The sequence below is a fragment of the Chinchilla lanigera genome, unplaced genomic scaffold, assembly GCF_000276665.1.
Source record: "Chinchilla lanigera isolate Chin_1 unplaced genomic scaffold, ChiLan1.0 scaffold00002, whole genome shotgun sequence".
In the NCBI taxonomy this organism is placed as follows: Eukaryota; Metazoa; Chordata; class Mammalia; order Rodentia; family Chinchillidae; genus Chinchilla; species Chinchilla lanigera.
The window spans coordinates 23019510-23038488 of record NW_004955403.1 but is presented as its reverse complement, the minus strand read 5'-3'; the positions used below and the strand labels follow the sequence as shown (position 1 = coordinate 23038488).

Here is an 18979-nt window from a genome sequence, read left to right as displayed (position 1 = left end):
AAATTACAAATGTTCTCAGTGAAAAATGCACCAATTACACCTGACCTACATCCTGGCTCAGTGAGACAGCCCCCCTGCAGAGCTTCAGCTGCTTCCCCTTGCAACCAGGGGAAGACCACACTCACTGCCATGGCCCAGCTTCATGACAGGATCATCTCGCATATCTTGAGCCAGGGAAAGGATTGAAATTCCAAATCCCAACTACACTGTCTACAGAAAGGCATTCCTCTCACAGCATAATAAAGGTGAAAAATTATAAGTTAAATCACCATAGGTGGGGGACTGACATATGTGATTTTTAATGGTAAAAGACTAGAATTTCATCCACAGGAGTAGGTTAAATAAATTGTGCTACATCTACAAGCAACCAGAGAAAATAGTAATGTCTTCTCTAGGCTAAACCCCCAACTTAAAGAAATAAGGTGGGTAGGAAATCCCTGGGCTCAGGAGAGATCATCAACACCAGAATCTTCAAGGGGCTTCCAAAATTAACAAGGGCAAACCCCACTGCAAAGAGTCTGACTGAACTGCTTCCCGGGAAGCCCACATACTGGTGTCATTACAACTTCCTCTGTTCCTCCATCGCAGTCACTTGGACAAAACTCTCAGTCTTCAGGAAATGGAGGCAAAAATAACAAATGCTGAAAGAGTCTGGAAAGAAAGACTCATTATTGGGCAGGAGGAAAGTAAAAATAGAAAGGCACATGAACTGGGGTTATTTTTTGAGCTTTGTGAAAACATTAACAATTCAAACACATAACTGAAATACAAGAAATTTGACAGTAGGACCACAACAAACTTTCAATAAATGGTTGTTAAGTGAGCTGTGGGAGACGAAGCCACAGTACCCCTGCAAAGTCACTCAGTCTCCACCAGCAGATAAGCATTTTTCTTCCTCAGTTAAAAAAAAAACCAGAAAACAAGGCACATAGTACTATAGAAAAAATGAGGAGGGCTTCCAGGAAGATAGTGGAATAGTAAAAAGCAGAAAACGAGCCTGACATTTGCTATCCAGATACTTGAATATAGCAATGCAAGGAAGAGAAGAAGGAGGGAAGTGGGTCCCCTGGACCTAGGAAGGATTTGAAGTAAGAACTGAAGTCCACACGGCGAACAAAGAGAAAAACTTCAATGAAGAAGGAGGGAGCAGGTGATGCCTTCTCCTTGAGTTAAAACTCACTGTGTGGGAGGAGCGTGGTTCAAACCTGTGGACACACGGTGACTGCTGGCAACCCCAGAGGCCTCCAGGGAAAGACACAGCAACTGAAGGGAGCAGTGGACGGGAAGGACTGCAGTGGTTGCTGGTGAGTGCTGTGGGATCAGACGTCCCTTGAGAGAAAGCAATTGTCTAGGAGCTGTCTTGGAGAAGGGCCAACTGAACTCAGAGCTCAGAACAGCTGCTGGCTCCATCTAGCAGCTCCAAGCTGAGTTCAAGCCCACAGATAGTGCCCTGACTGCTGCAGTCTGAACGGGTCCAATTCCAGCCTCACACTCAGAAACCAGCCTGAACTTCAGAGGAAATGAAGGTGCAGAATCACTGAGATTTTCCACTACCCTGTCATAAAGCTACTGCTGCCTTGCTGGAATAAATCAACGTGGATCTGGACTCTCTCCATACACTGGCTACCAGAGACAGTGGAGACAAATCCTTGAAATGGACTTCCATGTTTTTCCTTTCTTGTTTTTCCTTCGTTGTTTGATCTTGCTTTTACATGAATGTGAACATAGTTTCTAGGTCTTTTGCGGATGTTCTGTTTTTCCTCTTATTTCTTCCTTCTCTCTTTCCTTCCTGTATTCAGGACCAGTTTCCCAAAGTTTGTGTAATCCTTTGTCTTCCAGCCTTGCTTCTCCCTCTTCTTCTATTTCTCTATATTTCCCCTTAACCCCTTTAAATTTTCTTCCCTTAGGGTAAAATTGGCATATTGAGGGTTTATTTACTGCACACAATTCTCTGGTTTGTCTTAGATTTTGTTGTATAATCACTAATCTAGCTCAATGGGTAAAGGTGGTAAATTAATGGTTACTACAGTTTATCATTTTCTAGACTGTGTTTGATGCTATTTTTCTTGATGATTGTACCACTTTAGCCAAAGTGACATAATGTTTCTAACCAGCTGTTCTTCCTGGTATACCAAGACTGAGATGGCCTAAGGGTCATAGAAAGTACAGTGGGTCAGTGCCAAAGAACCAGAGGCTGGGCCAAGCAGGCAGCAACTTCTTGTACCCAACAAATTGAAGAAGTAGGATCTTGCTACCTCTTGCTACATGTTTAACAGACTCACAACTCCAAAACCTGCTATACCTGGAAGACATCCCTGAGAAATAGTCATTTCTTAAGGGTTCTAAATATTAGCAATAAAGCAACTCACCATACACAATTTACAAGTGTCAACCCAGGAATTAAACTTTTTAAAAAAGCAGAAAATGAGAAAACAGTTACACTGGATGCAACCCCAGACATCCAATTCACCAAAGGCAAACCCATGGGGAAATAACATGGGACAATCTGAAAGCCACTCACCTGGCCTCTCTGAAATGTTAACAACAAAGCAAATGAATGAAGTTGTAGCAAGACTCAAATCAGGAATAATTTCTCAGATAACTACAGAGATGCTGGCCAATGAAAAACAAGCTTAATGACTCTACAGCAGATACAGATAAAAAAAAACAGAGGAGCTTCGGGAAATGATGGAAACCATCAATACCCAAAATAGGAAAAAGAAAATACAATCCATAAAACAGATTCAAGCAGATCTCCAGGAGACTAAAAATTCCATTGAAAGTATACACATCAGAATGAAGCATTGTGAGGACATAATTTCACATATAGAAGACAGGTTTGCAGTAGCAAGCATGAGCAGAAAGATTTCTTTAAAATAGCAAGGACCATGAAAAATCAATCTAGCAGCTGCTAGATGATAAAAAGAAGAATAAAATAAGATTGATTGGAGTCAATGAAAAAGCAGGAGATAGTACAAATGATATAAAAAACCTATTCACAAATATTATGGCAGAAAATATCCTTGGCAGGAAAAAAGAATTTGACATTCAGGTAATTGAGGCACATAGAACTCAAATTAGCCATGATCAAAAAAAGCTATAGCAAGGCATATAATAGTCAAGATTCCAGAAATTGAACACAATAATATAATATTAAAAGCTGTTATAGAAAAGAAACAAATCACCTATAAAGAAAGCTCATCAGAATCACAGCTGACTTCTCAACACAAACCCTCAAGTCAAAGACAGCTTCGAAGGAAGGATTTCAAGCCTGAAAAGAAAACAACCTCCATCTCAGATTGCTTTACCCCACAAAAAATATCTTTCAAAAGTGATGGAGAAATAAGATAATTCCATGATGAAGAACACCTGAGGAAACTCTTAAACACCACACCACCACTCCAAAATGTCCTGAAGGACATTCTAGAAAGAGATAACAAAGACTACAACTCCACAAACTCCAACAGAATGAATCCACCAGGCAAGGCAAACAAACAGAGGGGGATAAAGGGGAGACAACAACAGGAAAATAATATGAAAATAAGTGAATACATATCAGTTATAACCATCAGTGTAAATGGTCTCAATTCACCAATCAAAAGAAAGAGACTGATATATGGATGAGAAGGCAAGATCCAACAATATGCTGCATACAAGAAATATATTTAATTCAAAAGGAAATTCACAGACTGAAAGTCAAAAGATTGAAAACAATACTCCATGTGACAGAAACCCAGAAAATCCAGGGGTAGCTACTGTAGACAAAATGGATTAAAGCCAAGATTGATGAAGAGAGACAAAAAAGGTCACTACATTCTTGTTAATGGGAACAATCAAAGAGGAAGAGATAGCAATCACAAATATATATGCAACAAATAGCAGTGCACCCAACTATCTAAAACAAATCTTAACAGACATGAAAAATCAAATAAGCACTAGTACAGTTCTATTGGAGGAACTCAATACCCCACTGCCACAAATAGATCAACTAGACAAAAATTGAACAAATAAATATTAGAACTGAACCAAACTTTTGAACAAGTGGACTTAGTAAATGTCTACAGAGTAGTCTACCCCACAGATTCAGAATACACATTCTTGTCAGATACATATGGGATATCCACCAAAGTAGAACACATACTAGCTCTAGAACAAGCTTAAGTAAATGTAAAGGAGTTGAAGTTAACCCATGCGTGTGATCAGACTGTAGTGTGATGAAATTGGAAATCAATGGCAAAAGAAAGAAACCACAAGAACTTCATAAGAACATGGAAATTAAATAACACCCTCCTGAACAACCAATGGATCACAAATGAAATTAAACAAGAAATTAGACAGTTTCTACAATTAAACAATAATGCAATACAATATACTGGGACTTATGAGACACAATGAAAGCAATCCTAAGAGGGAAATTTATAGCAGTGAAATACCCATATCAGGAAAACAGAGCAATCTCAAATAAACAACTTAATGTGCAACCTCAAGTTTCTAGGAAAAAAAAAAACCAGCAAGCCAAGCCCAAAGCTCATATGAGGAAGGAAATTATAAAGCTCAAAATATAAATTAAAGCAGTGGAGACTAACAAAACAGTACCAAGAATCAATGAATTGTTCAAAAGATTAAATAAAATTGACAAACCTTGCCCTAAAAAAGAAAAGAAAAAGAAAGGCAAGACTCAAATCCATAAAATTAGAAATGAAAAGCGTGAAATCACAACAGACCTGCAGAAATCCAGAAGATCATCTTTACTGACTTTAAGAAGTTATATTCTAGAGAGCGGGACATCTGGCTTCTGAACTCAAGCCTTCCTTGTGGTAACGAGGAAAGAGCAGTGACCACCTGGCACAGAAGCTTCAGCAGGTTTAAAAATGGGTGATGTTGAGAAAGGCAAGAACAGAAAGTACAGAAGTGTGCCCGGTGCCACACTGTTGAGAAGGGAGGCAAGCACAAGACCAGGCCAAAGTTCCATGGTCTCTTTGGGCGGAAGACAGGTCAGGCTGTTGGATTCTCCTACACAGATGCCAACAAGAACAAAACCATGCCCTGGGGAGAGGATACATTGATGGAGTATTTGGAGAATCCCAAGAAGTACATCCCTGGAACAAAAATGATCTTCGCTGGCATCAAAAAGAAGGGAGAAAGGGCAGACTTAATTGCTTACCTCAAAAAGGCTATGAATGAGTAATAGTCACTGCCTTATTTATTACAGAACAGAAATGTCTCATGGCTTTTTTATGTGTACCATAACTTAATAGATCTCATACATCAGAATTCAGATCATGAGTGGCCTGACAGAATATTTTTGTAGGACAGTCCTGATTTAAGTAAAATTGGCTTGTAGTTAAATGGATATCATTTTTTGTCCAAGTTTTGATAGTAATTTCAGTTCAGTAAATACTATCACTGTTTCCCCTTTCCAAATATATGGTTGGACTTGATTAGTAATGTTCAACTTTCACAAAGATTGAGAATGTCATCTCAAAACTTACTGAAGGTTAGTTTTATATTTAGATCTATATAATTGGTTCTGTGACTATGCTTAAATGAAATCCCTCATTGTCTCAAAACCAAGCAAGATTCCCCTGTTTGAGTTTGTGTTTATGAGCCTGTTAAAAGCAATGGCTGAAGACAAGAAAGCAATGTCTGTACTTTTGGTCTTGACTATTCCAATTTAATTAGAATTCCCCGTATTTAAAAAAGCGCTGACTTTTGCTTAAGGAAAGGCATTTTAGTGTGGTATATGTATAATACCAAAGAAAGCATATTTAACATTTCTCACAAAAAACCAAGAAGTTGTATTCTAATAAAATAGAAAATGCAAAGTAAATGGACAGATTCTTAGTTATAGATGAATTACTAAAGCTGAATCAGGAAAATATAAAAATTCTAAATAAATAGGTATCAATGTAGGAGACTGAGGAGATAATGACAAACCTACCAATAAAGGAAAGCCCAGACCCTGAGAGATTAACTGCTGAATTCTACAAGAAATTTAGAGAAGACCTAACACTACTACTTCTCAAACTCTTTAATGAAATTGAAAGGGAAGCAATACTCCCAAATTCATTCCATTCCTGGAAGCAAGCATTACCCTGACACCAAAACAAGAGAAGGACCTAACTAAGAAAGAGAACTACAGGCCAAACTCCCTAATTAATACAGATGCAAAAATCTGGCAAACAGAATGCAGCAAATCATCAAGAAGATTACACACCACGACCAAGTAGGATACATCCCATAAATGCAAGAATGATTCAACATACACAAATCAATAAACATAATACACCATATTAACAGAACCATGGATAAAAAAAATATGTTCATCTTAATAGATGCTAAAAAGCTTTTGACAAAGTTCAACACCCATTCATGACAAAAACCCTACAGAAAATTGGAATAGATGGTCTTTATCTCAATCCAGTAAAAGCCATCTATGACAACCCAACAGCCAACATCATACTAAATAGAAAAAAACTGAAAGTCTTCACTGTACAATCAGGAACAAGAATGTCCATTGTCACCACTCTTATTCAATGTAATTCTGGAAACTTTAGCCAGAGCACTTAGCCAAGACAAAGACATAAAATGAATAATCATAGGAAAGGAAGAAATTAAATTGTCGTTATTATGGATGGCATGATACTCTACATAGAAGACCCCCAAAACTCCACCAAAACACTTCTAGCTTTACTAAGGAAAATCAGTAGTGTAGCTTGATACAAAGTCAACAATCAAAAATCAACAGCCCCTCGGTACATGAATAACAAACTCACTGAGAGAGAAATTTGGGAAACAACACCTTTCACAGTAGCACCCAAAACAATGAAATACCTACGAATCAATCTAACAAAGGAAGTAAAAGACCTCTACATTGTAAACTACAGTACTCTGAGAAAGGAGATTGAAGAGGACATCAGAAAATGGAAAGATATCCCTTGCTTTTGGGTAGGAAGGACCAATATAGTGGAAATGGCCACACTTCCAAAATTATTATACAGATTCAATGCAATCCTGATCAAAATTCCAACAGCATATCTCACAGAATTAGAGAAAACAATTCTAAAATTCATTTGAAACCAGAAGAGACCTAGAATACCAAGGGCAATTCTGGGCAACAAAGGCAAGGCAGGGAGCACCATGATTCCTGACTTGAAATTATACTATGAAGATACTGTGATAAAAACAGCCTGTTACTGGCAAAAAAAACCAGACCCAACAATCAATGCAACAGAGTAAAAGATGCAGAAGTAACTCCAGACATACTTAGCCCCCTTATCTTTGACAAAGGTGTCAAACACCTTCACTGGAAGACAGCCTCTTTAATAAATGATGTAAAAACTGGCTTTGCACATGCCAAAGATTAAAACTGGACCCATATCTTTCACCATGCACTAAACTAGATTTGAAATGGATCGAAGATCTAAATATTAAAACAGAAACACTAAGCCTGCTGGAAGATAGCATAAGAACTCTTGAAGACAGTGGTGTAGGCAAAGATTTTAGAAACAAAATCCCAATTGCACAGGAACTATGGCAAAATATTAACTGGGATTTCATCTTATTAAAAAGCTTTTGTATAGCAAGAGAAACCACCAACAGAGTGAAGAGACAACCCACACACTGGGAGAAAAATTTGTCAGCTGTTTCTCAGACAAAGGATTACTACTGAGAACATATAAAGAAAGAAAAAAAATTCAAACCTCTCCCACCAAATTTAAAGACTCAGTCCAAAAATGGCCATCTGAGATGCACACACACTCCTCAGATGAAGAACTACAAACAGAAAATAAAAATATGAAAAAATGTTCAACATCACTAGTCATTCAAGAGATGCAAATTTTTCTTGTCTTTTTTGAGACAGGGTCTTGCTATGCAGTTCAGGCAGGTCTTGAGCTCACATTGTAGCCCAGGCTGACCTTGAACTCACAACAATCCTCCTGCCTCAGCCCGGAGGGATGAAAATTAAAACAATGTTGAGATTCCGTCTCACTCCAGAAAGAATGGCTACTATCAAAGAATCAAGCCAGGTGTGATGGGTCACTCCTGTAGTCCCAGCACTTGGGAGGCTGAGGCAGGCGGATCCCTGTGAGTTTGAGGCCAGCCTGGGCTACAAAGTGAGTTCAAGGCCAGCCTGAAGTGCATAGCAAAACCCTGTCTCAAAAAGAAAAAAAAGAAATCAACCAATAACAAATGCTGGCAGAGCTGTAGGGAAAAAAAAGAATCTTTCTCCACTGTTGGTGGGAGTGCAACCACTGTGGAAATCAGTGTGAAGATTCCTCAAAAAACTAGGTTTAGAGGTTCCATTTGACGCAGCTATTCCCCTTCTTGGTATCTATCCAAAAGAAAAGCATCATAGCACAGCAATACATGCACACCATGTTTATAGCAACACAGTTTGCAATAGCCAAATCTTGGGCACAGACCAAATATGCATCAACTGGTGAATGGATAAAGAGGATGTGGTGTTTTATACAATGGAGTACTACTCTGCCATATAGAAGGTTAAGCTTGAGACATTTCTAGGAAAATGGATGCACCTTGAGACCACACTGTTAAGTGAAATAAATTGGACACATGGGTAAATACTGCACTGTTTCTGTGATATGAGAAACCGAAAGTATAAGGAAGGACTAAAATGTATAATAGGTACTGGGAAATAGGAAGAAAATGTTCAAATGGCCATGGGAATAAAGGAGAGGAAAAAGGGATAGGAAAGAAGGGAAAAGCTTAAAAGATGAGAATAGAAGTGAAGAATAGAAACAAAGCTTTCATTAATGGGGAGGGGAGGAGGGGTTGAGGGAGAGTAGGGGAATGAGAAAAAATCAAGTTATATCCTGTACAGGTACAAATTCTCTATGATGAACTTGGTCATTATGTATATGTGAAAAGTACCAATAAAATCTAATGAAAAAGAAAATAATTGTTAAGCTAAAAAAGAGAAAAGGAAGGAGGGAAGATCACTTTGACAATCATCACACTCTTTTGGGGGACACACCAGCAGAATGGAGTGTGACTCAAGAAACCTCCCCTGAGGGGCACAGAGATGAACACCTTCAGGTCTTCACTGTAGTTCTGCTTTTAACACAGAAATGCAACAGAGCCCAAATAGCCACCAGCAAGGGCCTGGGTAAAAGTTGGGGGTCAGTCACATCATAAAATAGTTTGCATCCATTAAAAGAAATAAAGTGGTTTCCTATGCACAATGACTGCGCAGTTGGAAGATTTTCCTGTAGATCATTATCATGTTTCCTGATAAACTATAATACAGTACCTGTGTCTACTCCAGAGTTCCTCAACCCTGAGCTGTGCAGATTTGAGTGTGGATCATCCTTCTGGTGAGGACTGTCCTGTGCATTTTAGGATACAGAGGAGCATCTTAGTTCTAACAAGATGCCAGTAGCAAACTCTTCCCTGATTTGGACAACAAAAAATGTCCTTGGAAATAACTAAATATGTCCTAAGGGCTCAATTGCCCGTGGCTGACAACTGATGAGCCTGGAAGAATCTGCCCATGTATACGCAGACAGTCCTCAGCTAGGGATTGTCTTTCTCAGCTATGTTTCTATAATACTTTGAATTTTACCACAGCATTTACTACCCTTAAAGTAAGCATAATCTGATACTTATAGTTATATACACTGCTGACTATGAAATATAGTAGACTCACAAAGGGCATCAAAAACCCTAACAACGGCTTCATCTCAGCAAAACTCACATTTTATTTTCTATATCCCTGCTAAGAAACAATTTTTTTGGTCTTTTGAGACAGGATTTCCCTATGTAATTCAGGCTGTGCTTGAACTCACTTTGTAGCTCAGGCTGGCCTTGAACTCGCAGCAATGCTCCTGCCTCATCCTTCCAAATGCTGTGATTACAGGCGTGCACTACCATGCCTGGCCAAGAAAGAATTTCTAGTAGACAAGTTGCTTTTTACTTGGTTTTGTTAAATATCAAAAGTAAAACCTCCACAAGAGAGAGCAGAACCAGGGTGGAGCTCACACGCACACACACAAGCACACATGCATGCACGTACACACACAGGCACACATGCACGCATGTACACACACACACACACACACATACACACAGGAGCAGACCAGTTCAAGAGGCACAGCGACCTGCACCCAGGAGAGAAGAGACTGGGAGCCCCCACGCACCTGAAAGTGTTGACCCACCCTGGAGGAGCTGCAGGCATGTCTACCAGAGCAGTGCCCTCTCCCTATGTGAGAAGTGAGGCCCCCACCCCCACATATAAGCGCAGACTCACAACAGGGGGGTGGTGCCCTGCCCCTAACTGAGAGCAGAGAGGAGAGGAACCCCACTCCCAGTGGAGCGCAGCCCAGCAGAGGTGAAGACTAACTAACCAATACAAGCCTGAATGAAGACAATACCCAGGGACAAGAGGGAGCAAGTAGACCCCACAACTGCCAAAATTAAATCCAACAGTTCACTCAAACCCCACCTTAAAGCCATCAGAGAACAGAGGCTTGATTGCATTCCCCATCTACCAAGAGAGCAAGCACATGCCTTACCTTGAATGGTACCCACAGCCAGGGGCAGGATAAACAGAGCAGCCTCTGGAGCACAAAGACATCTCCAAGAACCACAGGCCCTAAAGGTAGGCATAGAAAATCGTGACTGGCTGGATTCCAAGTCAGTAGTTCATGGAAAGAAACCACTCATTCAGTAACACAAGAATTGATTCTTTGACATAATTGTTTTTTGATTTTTCCTATGCTGTATTAGTTTCCTTTGCTTTTTATCTTACTCTCTACCAACCTTTTAAAAATCTTCCTTTTTTATTCATCTCCTGTGTTTGCTTTTTTTCTGTTTTCTTCATTTTCTTATTTATGCTTTCTGTACTATTCTGTATCATTCTTAATTTCCTTTTACTCCTGTTATGACCCACTATCTTTCTCACCTTCTTCTCATACCCCACCAGTTACTTTTTCTAATTTTGCTTTTTTCATTCTCTGGTTTTCTACCCCCTCCACCTTTACTAGTATAACTATCAAGCTTTATGACTCTCTAGATAAATAGTTAACTTTATGCTATTGCTGTTCAATACTGATCTATGTTAGCCGACGTAAAGTTCCATTTAGTAGGTATTTACTGTTGGCTGATAGTAGGTCTGTATTTGGTCTGTCTTCATGTTCATACTATAATTACAGATCTCTTTTTATGGACAAGAATACTATTTTATTGGTCCATAGGATTTGTCAATACTCACTTGTATTTAATGCTATAATTGAAGATCATTTTATTTCTATAGCCAAGGTATCATAGATGCTGTTATTAAACAGTTTTCTTGAGATGGCAATATCTAGATTGCCTAAGGGTCATTATCAACATCATGGCCCATTCTGGGAGAACTGGAGATGGGGTCAAACACTCTACAACCTCCCATCTCAAGAAAATGGAGGTAGCTGGATCCTGGGACAGAAGTAAGGGCCAGGAGGTTTGCCATGCCCAGAGGACACCATTGAAAAGTAGATGCTAATTAAAGAGCTTTCCATATGAGAAACAAAACTTGCCACTGCAATAAACTTGCCTCAGTACACAACAAAATTGGAAACATAAGAAAATAAGCCAACAAAATGCCTCCCAAAAATCCAAGCTTCCCTCAAGCTGATTGGTGGGGCATGTAAGGGGAAGAAACCAAAAGAAGCCTCACACCCGATTATTTGAAATGGTATCATGGGGAGATAACAAAACAGTTCAATAAGGCAAAGGGCAGTCTCACAGAATATATAAGTAATATGATATTGAGCCAATTAAAATCACCAGTGAGTATAAAGATAACACTAATAAAAACATAAAAGACATAAGCAAAATGATGCAAAATATACATAACCAGAATATAAATAAGATTAGAGTCCATAAAAGAACTCAAAATATAATGTTGGGAGATTAAAAATTTTATTGAAAGTATCAAGGGTGCTGGGGATATAGCTCACTGGCACAGAACCTGCCTGGCAAGCCCAAGGTCCTGAGTTCAATGCCCAGTACCCATCCCCTCAAAACCCCCAAAAAACCAACGAAGTATCATAGGGGCAGATTAGAAGGACACAAACAAAAACCAAGAACAAAACACAGATGACTAACATCGAAAAAATCATCACATGTTTATCTGTGCCTGATGATTGCAATGCTTATCTGTGGCTGACCTTTGTAAGAACATCACATGCTTATCTGTGTACCTTGTACTTGAGAAAATGTTCTCTACTGTATCCTTATGAAAGTGTTACTCATACTTACATATGCTGACCTTGTCCTCTTCCCAGAAACAAAGGCTAAGATCTGGATTGGCCTAGACCACCAATCAGTGAAGCAGTGATTTTCAGAACCCAGTTTTCCTGATAATTATGAAGTACATCTCGCACTCACTGGGCCCTTCCGAGCAGGATGCTCCCTATCTTGCAGCACCAGTCTGCGGCTAAGACAGCTCTCCTGCTTTCTCTGCATTTGCCACACTTCACCAGTCCTGACTCCCCCATTTCTTGCTAACAGGCCCACTTCTCCATTCTTCCCCAAAGTGAGGGCAAGGACCCAAAGAGATGCGGACGGTCACTCAGAGAATCCCCACCCAATGCAACACTAGGTCCACTGTGAGGACAGATTCTCAGAATTAGAAGACAGGGCTATTTTCAGTGACCAATTAATGAGTGATAACTTAAAAATATAAGAACATGAGATCTGGTCGTGATTGCCCATGCCTATAATCCCAGCACTTGGGAGGCTGAGATGGAAGGATCACTATGAGTTTGAGGCCAGCCTGGGCTACATAATGAGTTTCAGGGCAGCCTGAACCACATAGCAAGATGCTCTCTCAAAACGAGAAAACAGGGGCTGGGGATTTAGCTCAGTGGCACAGTGCCTGCCTGGCAAGTGCAAGGTTGTGAGTTCGATTCCTGGAACTGAAAAAAAACAAAACAAGAAAACAAGTACCCCAACAAGAACATGAAAATGGGTCCAACAGCTTCTTGATGATGCAAAGATGACTCATTTAAGATGAACTGGAATTAGTGAAAAATCAGAAGATAGCACAAATAATAGCATATAAAGCCTGTTTATGGAAATAATAGCTAGAAACTTTCCAAATAAGGTAAAAGAATTTAACATACAGATAAATGAAGCATATAGAACCCCAAATAGCCACAATCACAAGAGACACATCATAGTCAAAATCCTGGAAGTCTAAGAAAAGAACAGAATCTTAAAAGGAGTTAGAGAAAAGCAATGAGTCATCCACAAAGGAAAACCCATCAGAATTATAACAGATTGTAAACATAAACCTGAAAGGCCAGGAGAGTTTGGAGCATTTTTTTAACACTGTATTCATTGTTATTTCTAATTATAAGAAACAGAACATCAGTCCCTTAGTTGTACAAAAATACCTGAAAGTTTACAATTAGCTTCACAAGCCAAACAGCTATGTACAGAATCAAGCAAAGCACACAGAGTAAAAATTTTGTATCAGAATCAACACCTTCTGCATTCCCCAAAAACACATACACGTCAGGCCACTGTATGGTCACTGTAGCTTGCACTACCAGATCACAAATCTACGATGAGCTCATCCCAGCCCCACACAGGCATAGCGGTCATACAGATGGTCAAGTATTAAGTGCAGAAAGAAGACCAAACAGCTAAGCTGAGGCACATGTGTCTTCCAGCGTTAGCAAATAAAAACATGTTCTGAAATTCTAACACCTATTGATGGCGCTTCCCTATGAGCTGCTAATACCTAAAGCATTTGGCATTTTCCTTCTCAACATAGTTCAGGTTGCTACATGGAGTTTTCATTTAGAAAAAGCACAGGTAGAGAGACAAAAGTCAACAGGTTCCAAAACAACCCTGAGCTGTCCCCTTTACATTCATGTCAAAACAAAAATAAAAGTCCAATGTCAACCCATCCTTGCCACGGGGCTGGACACCCACAGCCCCAGGGACAAGCTGTTGTCATATTGAATTCCTAATCACTCGCGCAAGATGGCCAGCAAGCAAGGGGTGTGGGACATCACTTGGGCTGGGGTACAAAAGAGGACATCAATCAGCCACACACAAAACCATGAATTAGAGTCAAGCTATTATCACCTTTTAAATAAAACATCTGTTCATATCTAGAAGTATTGCACATCCCAGCTGTCTACAGCATTGGTGTAAAAGGCTAGGCACTGTGGAGACTGGGCTCTGCAAACAGAAAAACAATATCCTAGAATTTTTAAAAATATTTTTGCTTCCATCAGTGAAAAATGGTGCAATGGCAACACTGACATCCCCGTCCTTAACACACAGACTGGTGGACGTACAGGTGCTACCAGGCACGATCTTGAAGATGAGCTCAGAGTGAACAGTTGGGACAATTAAGTGGCTGTGAAAGGAAAAAAAAAAAATGCCATGGAGCACAGATGGTCAAAAGCACGTTTTGCAAAAAGATTCTTCACTTGCATATATAGATGTTTCACAGACATAACTGGAGTGTGGGCTGCAAACTGAGATACAGTGTTTCCACACCAGAGACTCACTGGTGACTGGTCTGTCACCAGTCCTGAACTGTGCATGTCACTGTCACCAGGAGGACATGGGGAAGCGAAGTGGGGCTGGAGAGCAGGTCAGGGGCAGAGTCAGCTGATCAGTGCGGGCTGCCACAGGAACCAGTCAGGTGTGGCCAAGGGCAAGGACAGAGTTCTGCCCAGAACAGTAATCATCTGCTTGTGCAGGGGGTCCTGTCAGTCACCCTCACGCCTGGCAACTCAGCTAAGGGGACATGACAAAGGAGCCCAGAGTCCTCAACCTGTCTCAGTGCCCACGAACAGAAGCCTGCAGAGGAGGAGGTGCTGGCTGTGACACAGGGGCCACCAAGCAGAGGCCTTCAAGTGCCAGCCTGGTCCTGAGCTCCAGGCCGTGTTTCCTGGACTTTCTTATCACAGCAGCCCACAGGATGCAGCACCTAGCCAACAAGGTACCAGTTTCTTTTCAGATCCTTGAACCCCTGGGGAGACCATCACAAAAGGATGAGGGCCACTGCAGGGCCCGTGGAGACACAGGGTTAGGCCTGCATCCCCTAGCAGCAGGTCCTGTGCTGTGTGGGGACCACACGTTTCCCAATGGTGTGATATCTCCAGCGCCACACAGAATTAGACATCTAAGGACAAAAGGATCAGACGTATGTGCACAGCAGTGACCCAGACTGTGGTGGAAAGATTGTGTCCACAAGAAGGGCCAGGTGCTGACCACAGCTAACACCTTTTATTTTTTTAAAAAAAGGCTGATTTGTAATTTGGGAGCCAAATCCACATGGTGACAGCCTGCAGGATGTGTGGGCCACCCCCTGGGCAACTGTGGGGACCCTTTTCAGCCTGAAGTCTGCCAATTGAAAGTACTTTCTGTCTCACACATGTGGAAAAGGCACATCCCCTCCTGCCATAGGCTGAGTACAATACTGACAACAAAAGGAGGAGCGCAAAAGTGGTCAAAACAAAAAAAGTAAACATAGCAGTTTTAATCGTCAACATTATTCCAGAGCAAAAGGTTGCTTCCACTTCCTCCGCTCTATCTCCTTCTGAAGGGCCCCTGCCAAGATGCTCGTTCCTGTTTCTTCTGAGTTTGTGTGGGACTACTCAACTCCTCCCCAAAGCAGCTGGGGTGCAGGGGGTTGTTGGGGTCCACAACCAGCACGTTACTGTGAAGTCACCAAACTAGTCACTCTTGGTTGGTGGCACTGCATGAATGTGTGTCACCACACAAGTCCCAAGATATGGGTTGGTGGTGTCCTCCTCTCCTCTGTCCAGTGTTGGCCTCCTGCAGTGTAACCAGGCAGGTATCTAAGGTCATAAGGCCAGGCAGTTGCAGTGATGTTTCATTTTGTAAGGCAGCATACCCTTGTTGAGCTGGTAGAAGTCGACCAGCTAGATCAGGTTGAAGAACTTGGCATTTCCATGGTCTAGGCTGAAGAAGGTCTGCCTGTCATCCTTGCAAGGTAAGATCTGGAAACTTTTAATCTTTTGTTTGTTTGTTCATTTGTTTGTCTTCAGACAGGGTCTTGCTATGCAATTCAGGCTGGCCTTGAACTCGCAATGATCCTTCTGCCTCAGCCTCCTGAGTGCTGGGATTACAGGCATGCGCCACCATGACCAGCCTAGTTTTAGTTTTCTGCTAATGACACAGTATGAGGACAAAGGCCTTTGGGTTACTCGGTCACTGAGGAGAAAGAGCCCCTCCATAAGACCCTGCTGCTTATTAATCCTATGCGATTCCTCCCTGGAGATCCTGCCAGGGAAGGAGTGCTGCATCCTGTGAATCACTGTACTGTGGGTGGAAGGGTGAAGGGGACTTTGACTTTCCAGAATATTCATCTGTGTGCTTCACTTCCTGCAGGCGCGGTGGCCCTCTTCCAGGGCAGTGCTCTGGGCTTCAGCTGCTTTCTCTGTCACTCTTTCTGTCCACCCAGAAAAATTCCTTGGCACCAGTGAGTTCTTGGAGAACTGGCGTGGAGAAGAAAGACAGCATGGCTTCCCTCTCCTGCAGGATATGGCAGTTCTGGGATAGGAGCACTCCATACTTGAGGAGCCTGAATGCTGTCATCCAGCACACACAGCTCTGCTTGACCTTGGCATACAGCAGCCTCAGCTCCTTATTCTCATTCCTGACCCTGTTTAGCTTGATGCAGAACCCATGGTCCATGGGGACACTGTACTGCTTCTTCCTGGAGATGAGGGAGAGGATGTTGCTGTCCTCCAAGATAGAGTATAAAAGGGGCAGAAAGATGCTGTTAAGGTCCCTTGTTGCTTCTACTGTCTTCTGCCACCTTGAAAGGTTGCCCCTCTGCCACGTGCCACCCTGCCTTGGAGTCAGTTGATTATGGACCAAAATCTCTAAAAACTGAGCTACATAAATCTTTCACCCTTTAACTTTGGGTGTAGGTATTTTGTCTTAGAAATGAGTAACTAAGACACCTGTTCATGTTTCTGTTTTTGGCTTGTTTGTTTTTGTGCTGAGGTTCGCAAATTCTTTGCCTGGTGCCCCATTCCCTAGAAGCAAGCCACAGTATTGTTTATAAAACACCGGCAATTCAGATATTGGCATAGAGAGAAAACCACTAGTATGTTACCTTGGTTACAGTAGTAAATTCAGTGATAAAAGTAACATCAAAATTCAATGGGGTATTGACAAACCCTAGGAGTCACTCATGAACAGCCCTTAACCAAAACAAAGATTGGACTATGATTTAGTGAAGACATTTAGACCATCCTTGTATTGAGCTATAGTACTTCAGGCCACTAGTTTCTGCAGGATGTAGGCAGTAGTGTCACAGTGCAAACATAATATTAAATGCCTTCTTCTTCAAGACTTCTCCCCTCCCCCAACTACTACTTCTACAAAACCCAGCCTCCCAAAACATAATACAGGCCCCGTGACCTTTCTGGTCTGTACTCAGACCTCCCAGGGGATCCCAGCAGATAACCTATTTAGCTGTCACCCTCCCAAACCTAACTTCCAAGGCTGTCTCTCACTTAGAGTTCATGGTAGGGTATTGCTGCATCCTGAAGCAACACACTCCTCCTGGGTGTTGGTCTCTTTGGTCACCTCTGCTCCTCTGTGCTGTGGTGGACCAGGGACTGGGAGCAGAGCACTCATTTCCAGGCATCCTGGCTCGGCCTGGGTTGGGCCAGGCATTGATGTCTGCTGGGCAGGGCGCTCAGTTCCTGCACCATCCTGGCTCCGTGGTTGGCCCAGCGGGGCATCAGCCTCACTTAATTGGTCAGTTCTTCAGCTGTTTGCAAAATATCTGCTCCTTCCAACTCTAAACTTTCATTCGGAACCCAAATCTTTCCAAAAAATCCTTAAATACCGAAGAAAAAAGGTCCAAGACTCTTAAATCCTGAACTAAATCCTTCACCCAAATCCTGAACCAAAATCACATATTCTAACGGGACTTGACTAAAGAGCTGCAGAAGCTGGCAGCTCAAGGGTGGAGAACACTGCTTTTTGGACTTCTGCTTTCTCTGTGTTTAGTTTTGAAACGGGGTCACATTAAAGTTTCCTGGCTGGCCGAAAGCCATGGGCCCAAGCAATTCTCATGCCTGGGCTGCTTAAGTAACTGGGATTAAAGGTGTGAACCAACACTCCAAAAGAAAGAGATTGTGGTGTTTTCACTGATTTGAAAATGGGCCGTTCTTCTTCAAATTAAATATGTGGAGACACTTTGACAGAAAATAGAAGATAGAGACACAGGACAGTACATTTGGAAGGCCCAATGAAAGAAAGAAATACAGTCATACCCTGGTTCACAAACTTGATTCTTTCCACGATTCGGGTCATAAACCAAGTTGGATGAGGACTAAATCAAATTCAGTGGTTAGCAGTGAGAGAAATGGCAGAGTGGTGACTGCCAGCACCTTAGCTTCTCCAGGACAAACTGCTGAGAGTCTGGAAAACAACAGCCCAGAAAGGAATCAAAGTGAGTGGAGGGCTCATAGGAACCATGAGGGAATTGACAGAGAAGAAAATAGGATTCACTGGTACAGAGAAAATAGCTCACCACCACCGCAGACTGGAGACTGCACAGTGCAGCAAGAGTGGCTACATAGCCATCCCTATGGGGAGACCGGGAAAACTACTTCCCTGCTCACTGCAAAATGGAGACCTGAACGGGACCAGGACTCTTATGCAGTCAGAGGCAGCGGTGAGAACACAAGACACGGTTTCCGAGTGGCTCCCCAGAGTCAGTGGTTGGTGAGTGAGGTGGACCAATGCCCCGCCACACAGCTGTGCGGAGCAGCAGCATCAGTGGACAGGAGGGGTCACTGTTTTATTTAAAAGTCTCAGAGCTTGAGCTCCAGCAGCAGAACAGCCCCAGGGTCCTTTTACTGCCAGTGGAATGAGGTAAAGGCTGTCCAGTCACAGCAGACTGCCAGCAGCTGGACAGCAGACTGGGGGGAATTCTGAGAAATAGGAGCTAAGACCACCAGAA

The 18979-nt window shown here is 41.9% G+C and overlaps 2 pseudogenes; one reads left to right on the top strand and one right to left on the bottom strand.

Moving 5' to 3' along the window:
* The first annotated feature begins 4871 nt into the window (after positions 1 to 4871).
* On the top strand, positions 4872 to 5188 carry LOC102020513 (annotated as a pseudogene).
* Positions 5189 to 15818: 10630 nt separating this feature from the next.
* On the bottom strand, positions 15819 to 16752 carry LOC102020868 (annotated as a pseudogene).
* Positions 16753 to 18979: the final 2227 nt, after the last annotated feature.